This window comes from Stegodyphus dumicola, chromosome 2, assembly GCF_044657685.1.
Source record: "Stegodyphus dumicola isolate Sdum_Otavi_A_Nest chromosome 2, ASM4465768v1".
NCBI classification, from domain to species: domain Eukaryota; kingdom Metazoa; phylum Arthropoda; class Arachnida; order Araneae; family Eresidae; genus Stegodyphus; species Stegodyphus dumicola.
This window is the reverse complement of record NC_140769.1, coordinates 134,160,180-134,176,673: the sequence shown is the minus strand read 5'-3', so window position 1 is coordinate 134,176,673 and position 16,494 is coordinate 134,160,180. Positions and strand designations below refer to the sequence as shown.

General features: G+C 33.2%; 1 protein-coding gene and 1 non-coding gene across 6 annotated transcripts in view; one reads left to right on the top strand and one right to left on the bottom strand.

Moving 5' to 3' along the window:
- The window catches only part of Ca-beta (Calcium channel protein beta subunit), a 392,782-nt gene that overhangs the window by 241,061 nt on the left and 135,227 nt on the right, over positions 1 to 16,494 (top strand). The gene's annotated exons all lie outside the window — the stretch shown is intronic.
- On the bottom strand, positions 11,780 to 11,852 carry TRNAK-CUU (transfer RNA lysine (anticodon CUU)). Its single transcript has one exon. It is a non-coding gene; the product is annotated as a tRNA-Lys (tRNA).

Here is a 16,494-nt window from a genome sequence, read left to right as displayed (position 1 = left end):
TTAACAGTTAAATTTTAAGTTAATATTCCTTTCCTGTCAAATTCTTAACTTCATCTTACTACTTCCGACCAGAACGTAGTTTTAGAATCACGTCTGAATACATAATGAGGAAAGAGCGGCATTTAACCGCGAAGTTCTTTAGTCTGAGCGAGAGAGAATCAGAGTTTCTGATTTACGCGCGTCTGCCTTTTGGCCACTCTCTCTCTCAAAGCTGTTATTACGCTCGGCCGTACTCAGGCCCTTGATAAGCTTCGTAGTCAAATAGAGTTAAGGGACCAACTAGTTCAGATTCTTGATAGCTTCGGCTATATTTCTTTAGTTAATCTTAGTTTTAGTTTAATTTTTAGTCTCTTAAGTTCAAGCCCAAGTGTCCGCTTTCATTGTACACTCCAAGACGGAGTTTTGTTAAATCATATTGGAATAATAAAGGGTTAGTTACCCTTCCATCTTGTTGATTCTTGTCACACGAACTTAAGCGATTTTTCGCTAACTAGTTCTTAAGATTCGTCACTTTCTACAGTAACTGAGATTTACACTAGTGAGAATCTTACAACCTGAATCTTAAATTTTGAAAGATGGGTGCTGAAAAAGAAAATTTTGTTACGTAAATTTTGTCGCTTAAATATTCTAAAGATTGAATCTTTGTCGTTACTAAAATTTAAAAATCGGCGAATTTTTAAAAGAATTTTAAAAGAAAAGATTTAGAATTTTGCAGGAAAGTTTTGTTGCGCAAATTCTGTCGCTTAAATACAGGGTGACCCAAAAGTCTGTTAACATTTAAAAATTCAATAATTTACGGAATAATAGAGGGGTAAAAATTGACACACAAGCTGCAAATGACATGGGGTTTTACTGAAAGCCAAAAACAAATTGCAAAAAAGGGCCACATATGGCATTGGGCAGCAAAATATCAGTGACACCACATGAGAATTGTGTATAAAATGAGCTGTAGTCAGAGAGGGAAGTTCCTTCACGACTTTCGTCACTTTTTTATCCTCGCCTCCGGGTGTTGGTCACGCTGTGATGTGGATTTATCACATCAATCTTGATCGCACCCCTTTTCTTCGAGGAAATGCAAACTGTCAGTATGACGGGTGCGAGGTATGCTGATTAGAATCGCATTATCTTAGATTGATTAGATTGATTAGAATCGCATTATCTATATCCTATTTATAGTTTGGCTGATAAAGACCTGTTAGAAGGTATGACTTTTATGCAAGATGGCGCTCCACCTCATATTGCTACATGTGTGAAAAATCTCTTGAATACATCACTTGGTGAGGATCGCGTGCTGGGCCACCGTTTCCATCATGCTTGGCATCTCAGGTTCCCAGATTTCAATCCATGTCGTTATTGGTTGTGAGGTTACTTGAAATCTCAAGTTTAGAGCTATCGTCCGGCCTTATTAGGAATGCTAAAATACAACATCCGAAGGCAATTTCTCACCATATGCTGTACAGTGCTGTTCACAATATTGTTCCTCGACTATACGTATTGTTGATGAATGACAGCGAACATGTTGAATATTTGTTATAAAGAACATAGGCTTTGCTAAAAAATCAATTCTTTTGCTAATTATTGCTTTTGTTATTAGATGAAGCACAATCTATTGGCCATTTTAAGTGCGTTTTTTTTTTAGCTTTCAATAAATCCCATGACATTTCAAGCATGTGTCTTAGTTTTCGTCTCCCTTCCTACATTATTCGATGAATTATTGAATTTTCAAATGTTACCGACTTTTGGGTCATCCTGTATTTTGAAGAATAAAGATTGAATCTATGTAAGTACTGTAATTTTAATCAAAGTATTAATAAACTTTATCGGTTTTCTTTAAATTTTTATTGCAATCATTTCACTTTAAGAATTGTTATCAAGTCAACTTCATACTTTAAATTATCCGCTTTACGGAAGAAAAGCAATTAGTAAATGTTTGATTATGAAACTGCCGATACGAGTTCAAAGTAGTTTGCATAAAAATAAATTATCATCTATTCCATTTCAAGCGAAACATTTTATCTTTAATTATTCCATGGAATTAATATGGTGATAAATCATTTGAAAAAATACCCGTGGAACTTTGGTGATGGTTCTAAATTGTGCCAGCATGTATTTTTACAACTCTGCTAAAAATTACTTATTGTTAAAAATTCCGCAATATTTTAAACAGCGCTACTAAATATCTATTAAGCAGCTTTTACCGCTACTTTGGGAAATATGTCTGCGCTTGCAAATTTGCTAAATGAAGAGCTGTTCCAAGATGGAATGTTTCCCTTTTTATAGATACTGTTTTCCTTTGTTAAGTAACAAAGACAAGTGGACCCTTTCAGAAGACAAAAAGCGATTTTTCAGCGTTTTGGCTATGAAAGCATAATTCACTAACCTTGCTTAACGAGGATACTTCAGTTTTTTGTGGAAAAGTTTCCGAAAATGTCATTTCGAGATAGCGTTGAATGCTTTAGGGTAATTGAAGAGTTTAGTTCCAAAAGATAAAAGTTACAAAATTTAATTTTTTGATGCCAGAGGCAGCATGGTATTATAATACGTTTTCAGCAATTAAATGGTTCAAGCACAATTTAATTCCAATCGAAAGTTGACGGAAAAATGGGGATTCGTCCCGCATCGATTTAAATTATACGTTATTTTTATTATTAGAATGATGTTAATAATTTGAAAATATTTAAAGATAAGATGATTCATTGTACGTTACTGGTTGTATGTTTTGCTTTTCTGTTTGATCAACTTCCGTAGGAATTACATTGAGTATAAAACTCAGCAAAGAATGAAAACTGATTAATTCAAAATGAGCAAATAATTTGAGTTTGTGCCTATATTGTTACGAATTATATATATATATATAACATATATATAAGTAATTTTAGTGAAATTATAGTATCGTTTGTATAATGTAATATGAAAATTCTGAAGAGGGCGAAGCGCTGCCGGAAAAATAAAATTACTGGGGTAAGCCTGTTTAAAAATGGGGTAAATGGCTGGCGAGATACCTAATTTGACTAATTTTTATCGCCAAATTAGGCGAGAAATCGACCCAAGTCACCAAACTTTGCGACCATCTGACGACATTTTTGTTCGGTACCTGAATAGCTGTGATTGATTCTATAATTGAATAACTGTAATTGACCCCTATAAGTATAACCGTATTTGGCCCTTTTATGTAACTTTAACCGCATATGACTTCAAGTAAAAAAAAAAGCATAACCTACAACAAAGCAAGTATGGATTCTTACTAAAACCGCTGAATGGCGTCATGTTAGTTCTACGTTGTTCTACACTTTTATTCGACCTTGTTAAAATTTTGCACAGTTCACCTTGATTCATAATAAGAGGACAATCATTAACTACCTGAGATTTCGCAATGAAGGCTCTTGGCTCTATGTAAAACCCATGTAATGCTGAGTGCTTGAGCTAGTTTGTTAAACAAATAGCAGTTTCATGTAACTTGAACGCGCTAGACTCATGTTTGTATACTTCATTTTCGGCATTATTATTGTTTTTTGAAGACAGTTTGCGTCAAATATGTTTAAAAAATATTTTTAACATTTTTACTTTCATTTAAATTATGCAAATTAATTAATGCACTTATAATTACAAAAAATTAGGATTTTTTATTATAATAATCATTTTTAACTGTTAAGAAAATATCATATATACGAAACTGGAAACACATAATTAAAATTAAGATCCGTAGTTTAAATACATACATATATATATATATATTATATACATACATATATTGTCACGAAATGCCCAGCTGCGATAAGATAGTTTCATCGCAAAGAGGGTTTAGGGTTGCCAGAAAATGGAAAGAGAAAACACGGTTGCCAAATTTGGCGCAAAATCGCCCATTTGGCAATATTTAATGACAAAATTGGCGATATGGCATAAACAGATGGAGCAATTATACTGCATATGCAAATTATCTCAGAGCATGTAAGGTGATTTCTTCCCTCTTACTGCATGCCCTAGTGGTGCAACTGGAGGCATGTCCGCTAGCAGTCGGGAATTCCGCAGTTCGAATCCCGACAAAGGTATTGCTTGTTTTTCGCATATTCTGCTCCGATAAATATCTAACAATTCTACGAACACAACTAAAGTTGGGAACTGAATGTTATCGTTAATTATGCTGTGAAAAGCTACCATATCTACAGAAGAGCAAAATGGCCTTTGACCGTGATTAGTTATCTTAGGGAAAGACATTTACGGTACAGTGTTGTGGAGAAGAAATAAAACTTCGTAATCAGCCATTTTATGTCTTTACAGTCATGACATTTATGGAATATTTAAGAAATAATTCAAGCAGCCATTTAGACAAATGATTAGATATAAACATATACCAAAAACATTTAAAATTTTAAAACTTAGAAGTTTTAGCCTCGCCTAGCTTTACGTGTTGGCAGTTCTAACTTATATTCATAGAAAAGGATAGTTTAAAATATGTGTATAATCAGTAATTATTTTTCCTAGGGGGTGTGATTTATCGCATTATATTCTTATTTAGTGAAATATTTCGATATTAATAGCACTGGATATGAGTTAAACTTCGTTTTGCTCTTATAAAACTGAGAAAATTATTTGAGAGTAAACTATATGAGGATTATACTAGGCTATAACCTAGCATAACGAGTTTTAAAATTAAAACAATTTTTTGCGAGTAATAAATTAGTTACGCGTAGCAGAATTTAAAACTAGAAAACTGCGCCAATTTTAGAATAGCAAGAATGAACATCACCCAATTAGAAAATTTATAAATTTTAAGAATAAAAATTCAAACGGGATAGTGGTTAGCGACACTGACTGCCGTACCGAAGGGCCCGGGTTCGAATCCCTGAGAATGCACAGATGTTTGTAAATGTATAGTGCCTGTGCGGCATGGAGGTACTCTAAATACGCGGCGACCCGAAAGTACTCTCGAAAGTTTGGTGTTAGGGAAAGTGGGGTGAAGGATTTTTGGACCCGCCCCCCCGAGGTGCTCTCTATTTAAATTGGGGGCGTAACTGAGTGAAGTCGCACTCTTCCCTGTATGGTGCTCAAGGTTCTTGCCAACAATAGGTGTAATCTTGCACTCTTTGCCACGATGAATTTCGTGGACTTCTTCTTTTGTTACTGTCAGACAAGTGAGATAAGTCACAACAACACAAAACTCTTACCTTTAAATTTTTAGTTTATTGCTAACAAATAAACGAAATGTATTCTTTATTATTTTTTTTTTTTTTTTTACTTACAGCAGCTCATATTATATGCAAATAACCATCGCCTGAATTGGAGAAATGTAAATGAAAGGGAATTTTAGTATTTTTTTTTTTTTATGATAACAAAGCTGTCAATATTTAAGAAGCGAAAAAGTTTTTTCTTTTGTTAGTTTTAGGAGAGCTAGTACATATCTATCTATTTATCTTTATATATATATATATAAGCGGCTAAAGTGTGTCGCCGATAGTTTATTGTTGCCACTCCGAAAAAGGAGAGCGGAAATTAACGTTCCCGCAGTTTTTAATTAATATCTCGGCCTATTAAAGTCGTACGAAGATGAGAACGATATCGGTGGAGTCGGAGAATTTTTTGGAACCCGAGGATGCGCGTCTCGAATTTTAACTCGGCGCCGTTCTGTAAGATATTCGAGAAAAAACAATTTGGTACGTAGCCAAATCCCTTTAATAGGAAAAACCCAAGAAAGAAAGTGGAAAATGTAGAGAAAACGTAGGGGAAAATTAGTTTTTAATTAATATCTCGGTTAATTAAAGTCCCATGAAGACGCGAATGGTCAAAACGGCGTACCACGGACCTGCGCAATATAACGGTGTGCTTCGCTAAGCCCGGAAGCCAGCCGTTTCGGAGGAGATAATGTTACTTCACCCCATTTATATATATATATATATATATGCGGCTTAAGGCTTAAGTGTCTGTTTGTCGCCGATAGTTTATTGGTTGCTTGCGTACTAGCCAGAGGGTTGAAATTGCCACGGCACAGGGTTGCCGTTTCAATTGAGACGTAGACAATTTCCTGTAAAACTTGCCTTTGCTATGACCATTCATAAGTCTCAGGGCCAAACGCTTAAGCGTGTTTTCATTTTTTTACCTGAGCCTGCATTTGGGCACGGTCAACTTTATGTTGCCTGTTCAAGAGTTCGTGAAAGAACGGACTTAAAATTAAAAATAATGTATGGTCTTCTGCAAAGCGAGCTTAAGAATGATGAAAAGATATACACAAGAAGTGTTGTGTACAAAGAGATCTTTGACATGTGAATTAAGATTTTATTATTTAAATCACCTTTATTTATTGAGCTAGCGGTTGCTCTTAAGAAATGTGCCGCCAGTGGTTTCCTTCACTGCACTCTAAGCAATTAAGCAAGTATAAGGGGGAAACCCCATATGGGGCAGTAAGAAAAGGGGCGTCCTCGCCGCCTGCCCTGGGTAATTCAGTTTGAATTAGCAGACACCTTTGCACAAATCATTTTAATTACAATTTATAATATCTAGAACAGCGGTCATTTCGTATGACTGCCGGGCTTTCTGGTTTATAATAAAAAAGGACTCTGCAATATTAATGGCGTAGAATACAGAAGGTTAAATCCGTAATGAAGAGCAAGACTTTTGAGGGCGTAAGAATGCAAAAATGCCGATCCACAATGAATAGGAAACTGGCAGCCCAGGCAAATTAAATCTGCGTTTTATTTCACTAAACATGTTGTGACTACAAACAACTCGGCACATTATTACTTGTTTTAAGAGGTTTACACTTTTAATAAATTTTTGCTGTAAGAAGGAAGCAGCAGACAGCAGTCTAGGTAGACCCGAAGAGTAGTGAGCGAATGCGTTATGTTCAGGATGAAATCTTACGTCAGGCTGAGTTAATAATGGTTCTCAATATAGTATTTTGATTGGATAATTAATATTACTATAAAACTACTACTGACTGTTTGAGTTTTAACTCCATTTACATCATCAGAATTATGTAAAAGTCATATGACATGGATTAGTTTCGAAGTGACGCAGTGCAGAGAATGATTACTATTTTCAGAATAGAGAAGGGAAATTAATGTACGCTGATAATTTAAATAATAATTTACCTGTTACATATTTTTTATTTTTCTTACATATTTATACGTATAGTCTGTCTGGAAAGCTTTATTTGCTTGTTTCAAATCAGAATCTGTATGATAATTTAGTACAGTTTATAAAAACTCTGATTGCAGTAAATAAAAAAAGAGAGAAAATTTTCATTATTGTCGTGCCCCGAAAGCGATTTCAGAATCTCTCCCAAATCAATTTTTTCGTTTCTGTGAGAAAAGAAAATGCCCTAGCTAATGTTTAGGCTACAGTCGAACACATCGGCCAGAAGAGGGCGCGCAATAATCGATTTCGATGATATTTTTTAAAAAAATCGTTTGTCACCACTCTCATCGATAAATGTTGTATCGGCTGCAGGCGCAGTTAGAAGCGAGAAGGGGATGTTCCAGCGAAGAGAGAGAGAAATGAATTGTTATTACTTTTGCGATCAAAAGTCACACATAATGTTTGGAAAGCTAAAACGAGAATTTCGAAATAATAGCATGGCTCTTTAATACCTTTAAAAATAAAAAAGAGGCGGCGATTTTTTCAGTCATTTTTAATGCATCTACCAGAATGTGTGCTAGGTTTTTGAATTGTCATCAGAGATTAAAGTTTTTTATTATGTTTTAATACATTGTTTTCGTTTTAGTGCTTGAGGCATGAAACAAATATTTCATTTAAATATTAATCAAACTGCTTATAAAATGCTCAGGATGGTTATTGCCTTCCTTGTTTAAGGATTCAAAGTGTCTTATTTTTGCAAGGAATATATTTTTTTTTAAATGAAGAAAAAAACCTGTTCTATATATATGTTTGATTTCTATGTTACGTTTTGTAAAAATTTAATCTTAATTGCTTTGAGGTTTCTCCCAGAAGTAATTATCTACTCGTTTAAGTTTGATCATTGCCTTTAAAACCGTGTATCTAATTGTGTCTTTTGATGCACCATGTAGATATTTTCTGAAAATGTTTTGTAGAAGAGGCATTGCTGTTAAATTACTATTTGTTCATTGTTTTATAATATATTTTCTTCAATTTTTAAACGTTTTTGGAAACAAAGAAACAGAGTCTGTTAATACCTTTACAAAGCAGAGGAAAATATGATATTGGTAAAGAAAGAACAGAGAAAACCTAATTCATATTTTCTCCAATTACAAAATAAGCGAAACATTTTTTGCCGCGTTTAGTAAAGGTAATAAGTACTAATTAAGGAATTAAAAAATTTTTAAATGCATAAATCCTTCGCTAAGATTGCAAAGGATTTAATTAAAATAATAAGCAAAATTTTAAGATTGTCTTATCTAAGGAAAAATCTACAAAAGGGAAATTTAAGAGGTCTCGGAAATAAAAATGGACTTTTAGAAAGGTGAAAAGATGTATTGTACGGGATGCAAATTTGCAAAACTTTGCTGAAAACCTCAAAAATAAAGAAGCAGTCAAAAATTTACCGATGAAAAGTAAATGTTTAAAATTAAATTATTAATCTAGCCTATTTAATGTTTCAAACAGAATTTGTCAAGAGGTGAGTATTTGAAACATTAAACTGGGTTGATTAATGAGAGATGAATAATATGTTTCGTTTCTCTCAGCAATCTGAAACATCAGATCGTTGCAAATTAATTACATCTAGGTTGTCCCCCATTGCTGAAGAGCTGCCCCGACATGTTATTCCACTTCTCGATTTAAAATTGCAGTAAGAACTAATAAAGGGTACCATTTATGAAATTTAATAAGACGGTAATAAGCACTACTTTGTAGGCCACCAAATATTATCACTCTGCATTATATTTAAAGAAATTAAATAATGAAGAATCTGCATAAATGTATGTATGTTTCTCGCATTCTCATAAAACGATAATGTATAGAGCCATCCAGTTTTGAATGACATAATCCTCCACCGAATATGGGCATCTGTAATCCCAAATTTGAAATTTGGAATTTACTTTATTATCGATTTCAAATTTTGTAACGAATTTTTAATTAACAAACTCAACGATTTCAAAGCGATCAACGGCAAAACTGTACTGACAAAAAAAAAAAAAAATTATCTCCAGCACGCGAGACTGTGTATTGGAAATTTTAAAAATCTGCTCATTTTAAAATTATTTTGCGATATTGCTGTTGAACTGAGTTTTATGGTTTAAGTGCGAAGAACATAATTTTTAATAAATAAAGGTAACATACAAAATTGTTAAAAAAACGCACCTTTGCACGTAACGTAAAAACTAAAAGCTTTCGGGTTTTTTTTTTTTTTTTTTTTTTTTTTGGTGTTTGTGTGTGTGTGTGTGTGTGTGATGGTGTGTTCGCCTAGGGTGCAAAACGAATACGGAAATATGTATACACACCTTCTAACCGAGGACATCCTCGGTTGGAAATAATGCCAGAATCGCAATCAGGGACCTCGGATCCATGTAGAAACCAGTTATGAGCCAAATCTGAGCTATGTCCTCGGTATGAATAAAAGTAGTTTATTTCTGTGTAAAACTGTGTATGGGCTGTGCATCTTCGTGCAAAAATTGGGGCCACGCTTCCATGCCCGAAAAAGCAAGTTCCCCTTACTGCTGTTCGAAGTGAACATGTGCATTCCAAATATGGTCAGAATACTATCTAGTCCTCGTTAATGCGGTGTCGGATTAAAGACGAGTGTATTTTTGATTAACCTTATTTGGTTATGTTACTATAGTCCTCGTTTCTGCGGTATCAGGGCAAAGTTTGTGTGTTTCCATTTCCTCCATATATGGTTATAATACAATGTATTACGCAAGCGCTTTCTGCGAGTTTTATTTACGATAACACCGAGGACTGATAAAAGAAATTTAAATGATAATCATTATAACTTTCATGATTACGGAAAACGAATAAAGATTTATCTGGTGGGTCACCCAAAACGTGTGAAGAATCGTTTTCGTGGATTTGATTTTCAAGTATGCAGGAATGCAAATAGTAATAACTTACTTTTAAACTTCTTTTTTTAATAAAATAAGAATAAAAATAATGTTAAAATACTAATAATGTTTCCTTTTCTGCCAGATATTTATCAAATAATGTGAATTTACATCAAAGATAAGAATACTGTGAAAATGTTTCGAAGTACTGAAGAAATAGCAGTGAGTAAATTTTAGAAGCAGTAATTCCATTTGAGAGTCACCAGTATTTTTGAAAGCACATTATAATTTTTGGATCTTTGATTGACAATAATGAATCAATATTAATAATCAAACATCATTTCCTTAAGAAAACGAAGTCCGCAGAATTTAAAAATCATCTGGAAACATGGGTGGTTTTTCTAAACTAGGTTAATCGCATTCTCTACACTGGAGAGTTTTGCCTCTCTAAACTAAGATCTAGGCAAACTGGAAGATAAAAATACCAATGTAATAAAGATAAGGGTGGAAGATAAAATACCAATGTAAAATTTAAAATTCGGTAAAACAGCAGCATTAGTCTGGCGTAGGTTTTCAATAAAATCCTATGGATTTCGAGGACGATCAGAAACAGGTCTGTCTTCTTCAGGAGACGCATTTTTTCCCCTCCTGACAAAAAGGGACTTGAGACCGATAGAGTTCTATTGGAAATCTACTCCAAACTATGGTTGTTGCTTTGCCTAATTTCAAATCGAGTAAAATTTCAATTGCTATCCGAACATGCTGTCGTAACACTAAGATATTTCGAGTAGAAGTGGTACAAAAACGACGTGTTTATATAACTTCAAGAATGGAAAAAAATAATATGGTGCAATTATAAGATGAATGTGGTACCAGCTGTGAACGTCCAAGCCTCTAGCAATAAAACGGTCAAGCGGGATGCAGGTCGCCGTTTAGATAATTTTATAAAGAACTACCGTATTTTTCTCAGTAAATTCACCCTTCCTCTTTAAAAATTACTTTACACTAAATGCGATAAAATGTTTCATCATCAAATTATTCTATGTACCTCAGTTTTCTAGCAGCGAGATTCAAAATTAAACTCTCGGCCATTACTTTACTGAATGACAGTTATGTTATGAAATTCTGCACAAATAGGTAATCTAAAATTTTTATTTCCCTAACAGGACAAAATTCTAGCCATGCTTCGTGTTATAAACTAATTTTTACTGCGTCACTAATTGCTATTGTAATCTTTTACAAGTATTATTTAATTTGTTATTTTTTAACTCATTAAGATGAATCTGTTTCCCTCACAATGTAGAGACATTAGGATATTTGGAAGCAGGAGACTGGAAACATGAGCAATGTCCTCACCTGAACTCGAACCTCGGACCTCTTGAATACGCACCGAATGTGCTAACCATTACACCACGAAGGCATGGTAAGAAGGCGAAAGAAATACCTTATATACTCCCCCTTTTAAAGGGCGGCTGGGGATTAGGGATCCAATTGCCAAATTGTGGTGGTGAAGAATCATCATACACCACCTTTTCTAGTTTGGGGGCCACCGTGGAGACATTAGGTTATTTCGGAGCAAGGAAATGGAAGAAATGAGCAATGCCTTCGCTGGGACTCGAACCTCTGACTTCTTGAATACGCCCAGAGTGTGCTGACCATTACAGAACGAAGGCATGTTAGAAGGCGGTAGAAATACAATATAACAGAAACAGGTTATTTTTTTTACTTAACCTCCTTATTTCTAATCCATATTGAGACAACTTACTTTCATCACATTGTAGAGACATTAGGTATTTTTGAAGCAAGGAGAGATGAAAAATGGGCAACGCCTTCGCCGGGACTCGAACCACGGGCCTCTCGAATAAGTGCCGAACGTGCTGACCGCTACACTACGAAGGCATGCTAAGAAGGCGTGAGAAATACCTTATAACATTTTAACGCCTGTTAAATTTTCTCAATGTCAATTTTATAATTTGATATAAAAAAGCAAAGCATTTTTTTACTTTCTTTGGTGCTTTTTCATAATGCATACTATTATTATATAAACAGAGTTATATTTCTTGATATGCTTTATTTCCCTGGAATACAAAAGGCTAAATATTTAACTCCACGTTATTAGTAGGTACATTTTGTTTATAACGTTCTATTCAGCACATTTTTTCATTTCTTATATTTGTGGGCATTTTTCAATAAAATTTTTTATAGGTAAAAATTTTTATCATATGTGTAAGTATGATAATATACACTAATATTTGCATAAATCAATATTAGAAATTTGATCGGGGATGTATTTTCATTTGACTTGTTCCCGGCAAAAGAAATATTTTCTTGAATTTTTAAATACATATGTCTGTTTGACATTTTTATATTATTTATTAGCTCTTTATTAAATCTGCTGCTGAAGTATTTTTCAAGCTATGCTTCTCTAACGGTATTTCTGCTGTCTCTCCGAGTTATCACCGTGGTTACAATAAGCATGCGGGCCAAAGTCATAAATTAAAAGTTCATTTCTGCTTAGTTACAATTAAAGCTAAAATGTACAACTAAAAAAAGTCGATTTTGTCCCCACAATAATGTTAGCATATAAGCGTCCTCTCTTATACTATTACGAAAACATTTCTCTCAAGCAAAACACTTTGTTGTGTTCTTCAAATAGTCGTGATAAAGTCCCTTATCGTCATTGAAAAGCAAATGGCCTAGGAGTTGCTGTGGCCTTTGACAGAAACAAGCAGCATGGTAAGCTATCTTTCACTACAATAGAAGAAGCTATTAACTTAGCTAGCAATCGGATCGAGAAACGTGAAAAATCTAGCTATGCTTCACCAGGATTTGAAACACAAGCTTACTTATATGTTAGCTGAACGTACTATCTGTTATACCACAAGGTCACACAGTGAAGAAGTCGATAATAAATTGCAAGTTCATCTTTTAATACCCTACGTTATTTTTATCCCTTAGGTCATTGCACCTAAAGCTTTGGTCCCAAAATATTCCCCCATTATCAATAAAAAATTTTTATTTTTCATTATTAACTTAGAGCTTTGTACAGTATCGAAAAGTTGCTTAAAATAGTGCAAATTATATGAGTTTTTTTAATCATCAATATTGAATTTTAGCAAAAATTAATATTCCTAATTTCAGTTCAAGCAATACAGCAAACTACTTGACGCGTTTTAATAGAACATAGAATTTATGCTGAATAAAGAATTGAAAGCGCCTTCGCAAATGATCTTGGAGAACATCGGCACCCATGTTCCCTTTCGCGCTGTTTGAGTTCAAATTCCTGACTGCACTTCGAGCAGTGCAAAGTCTCTTATTTTATTCATCTCTAGAATATGAACAGAACTTCCATATTAAGAATCGGATGATATTTTCATTCGCGTGTACGTGAATTGCTGCAACGTTTGAACTTTGAATACAAGCATTTCGTCTCGGATTGTTTATATTAAAAGCGAAATATCACTTACACAAAACACACTACATGCTACTGCTTTAAAAAACTGCTTATTTAAGCAACTTCTTTTATGGAAATAACTGGTAATGTTTGCGTGATTCATTTGTCGAGATCTGAGAGAAGCTAAGATGGATTGTGAAAAAGCGAAGCTCCAGAAAAAGATGTGAGACGAGAACATTGTCTTTCGTTTTGAGTTCGAGATGAGTTTCAAGCTTAGTTTATACGATTCTTTCTTTAGTAGAAAATTATTTTCCTTTTTGGCATACGATATGCGTTTAATATCATACAGTATGTTTTATCTACCCAAAAGTAGGGATTAATTCATATCAGTTTCATTTATTTAAAATTTATTTCTGAATATGTGTGCACATAGAATATGGTTGTTAACATTAAAAGCGATCAAAATCACTTTTATGATTCTTTTCAATAATTATATTCTGTAAGGACTAATTCAATTCTATTTTATTTGTCTTAAATATAGATATTTCATGAAATAATTTTAATTGGTAAATTGTAAATAACAGATTTTATTAAAATATTCATTAGTTACAATGCTGGTTTCCCTCTTTTATTTTCCTCTGTTGAAAGGCAAAACTCTCAAAATGTCCAAACTCAGATTTGATTCAAAGCGACTAAAAAAGCAAGATATAAATAGCTAACTGCATGCATACTTAACATGAATTATTTCATTATTTTAATTGTCCCATTGGAATAATGAAGGTATTATTTACTGATCTACATATATCGTCAGGACTTCTGACAAGCTTTGGAGGCGTCAATAAAACTGCTTGCTCATACTTCGTAAAATGGTTTCGGTTAAGCTGATTATGGAAAAGCCCACTTGAGCTATATCCGAAACAAAAGAGATGCCTTCGTGGAGGACTTTCTAATGGAAATGACTCGTATACACGTTACATAGGGAGAAAACCACGAAAACACCCATGCAGCCATTTAAAAAAACATGCTGTCTAATCGAAAAGTTCGAATTAAATCTGAGGTATTAATTTATTCAATAGCTATGTTTTTTTAATTGTGCTCTTATTTAAATGTACTAAGTTAGAGGGCAAAATGATCTCTCAGAGGTATACCTGGAAACAATTTTTCGCAAAATGATTTCGAGATTTTTTTTAACAAATAATAATTTTCATTAATTATATCTCTATGGGATAATGCTTAAAGAAAATTTTCTATGACTATTTAAGACTATAAAATACCGATTTATAGCAATTACTTCAGCAGATGACTGTTAATAAATATATTATAAAAATCACAATAACCAGTAAACAATTTGTAATAAATCTTGAAAATAATTTGTGAAAAAATTACTTTGTTTTTAGATATGGAACAATAATTCATTTCACTAATAGTCGCAATGAAATTCCGACTACTGAGATTCAGAAGAGTCAAATGACGAAAAAAATGTGAGAAATTTCGAGTTTACGAATTTCGAATATTTTCAAGCCTGTCAGGATTAGATTGTTTTACCTTATAAATAATAATAGTAACATATGTAGTAGGATTGTCAGTGTTGAGTAATTATAAAATTATGAATAATGTTTGACCTATATTTAAGCATAATTTCCTTGTATAGGAAACGTTATGTTGTATACATCAAGAGATAAGTACGAATAACGTATTGTGTCCAGATCTATGTGAATCACTTATTTTGCTTCTTACTACTTTTTCTCTACATCATAAGGTACAAGCCTTTCTGATATCATATGCTAGATATAAAATGTGTTTCTCTCGAAACACTGTGCAATATTTACTTCTAGAGCCATAAAGAGATGATAGCTCCAACTATTTTGCATAAACCCTAGCTAAGTGTATTGGTAGTGTAAAACTTTTATACAAGAAATAATTATATTTTGAGATCAGTGTGTGTGCGTGTGCGTGTGTGTATGTGTGTGCGTATTGATTACTAATTATAAAAGTTTACTTCGAGTAGATTGCAAAAACAGAAAGATATCTTTCTAACTACGCAATACTAATTTGTTTTTTTCTTACAATGTAATGTTAATGCGCTAATAATAATAATTAATGATAATAATAATAATAGAAAAAATCTAAAAGCTTTCATATTTTATATTACGATCAAAGGTGCTTTCTTTATTACCTGTATTTATTAAATATCATGTTCTTCACACTCAAACCACAAAATTAAATTCAACAGAAATATCGCAAAATAATTTATAATAATAAGCAAAATAATAAGAATTTCCGATATACAGTCTCGTGCGCTGGAGATAAAAATATTTTTCTGTACAACGTTACTATTGCTCGTTTTAAAATCGTTGAGTTTGTAAATCAAAACTTCATTATAATTTTACAAAATTTGAAATAGATGATAAAACAAAATCCAAATTAGGGCTTCCAGATGCCCATATTCGGTTGGAGGATTACGTTATTTACAATTGGATGGCTCTAGTTGCCGTTGTTTTATCATAGTACGAGAAACATACATACATTCATGCAGGTTCTTCATAATTAAATTTCTTTATTATTATTATTTCTTTATTATTCAGTATTCTAAAATTTGGTGGCAACAATTTGAAAAGTGATACGCCTTTAGCAATGATTCCAAGCAAGATGCCAAAAGGAAAATAATATCCCTTCTGGGCTAACGTTCTTTGGGCTAATAATAATGATAAATAGTAGTTTTAATCTTTTAATATAGCATTGCATTTTTACATGTATTTCATAGAATTTGAGTTTATATTTTTAAATTTTGTAGAAAGTTTTGAGTAATTCATTTAACGCTTCTGAATTTTTAAAAAAGGGCATTATTATTTTTTTTTATTATAATAATTGAAAAAGAGACATATTTTTTCGGTTGCAGTTTCCACGTTTAAACTAACCCTTCATTCACGCACGCCCAAACCAAAAAGGGTGAACATATATATCAGATGCATGCATGAAAGCTGGCGGAAATATCTTCACGGAAGATGAAGATCGGGATCGAAAGCATCTTGTATTTAATAATGGCGTAAACAAAATCCTGCCCCCTTCTTTAGTAGGTACCTGAGTCGCTTATCGGGAGATGGCACTCCATTTATCGCATCTGAGTACGTTTTTCTTTCTTTCTTT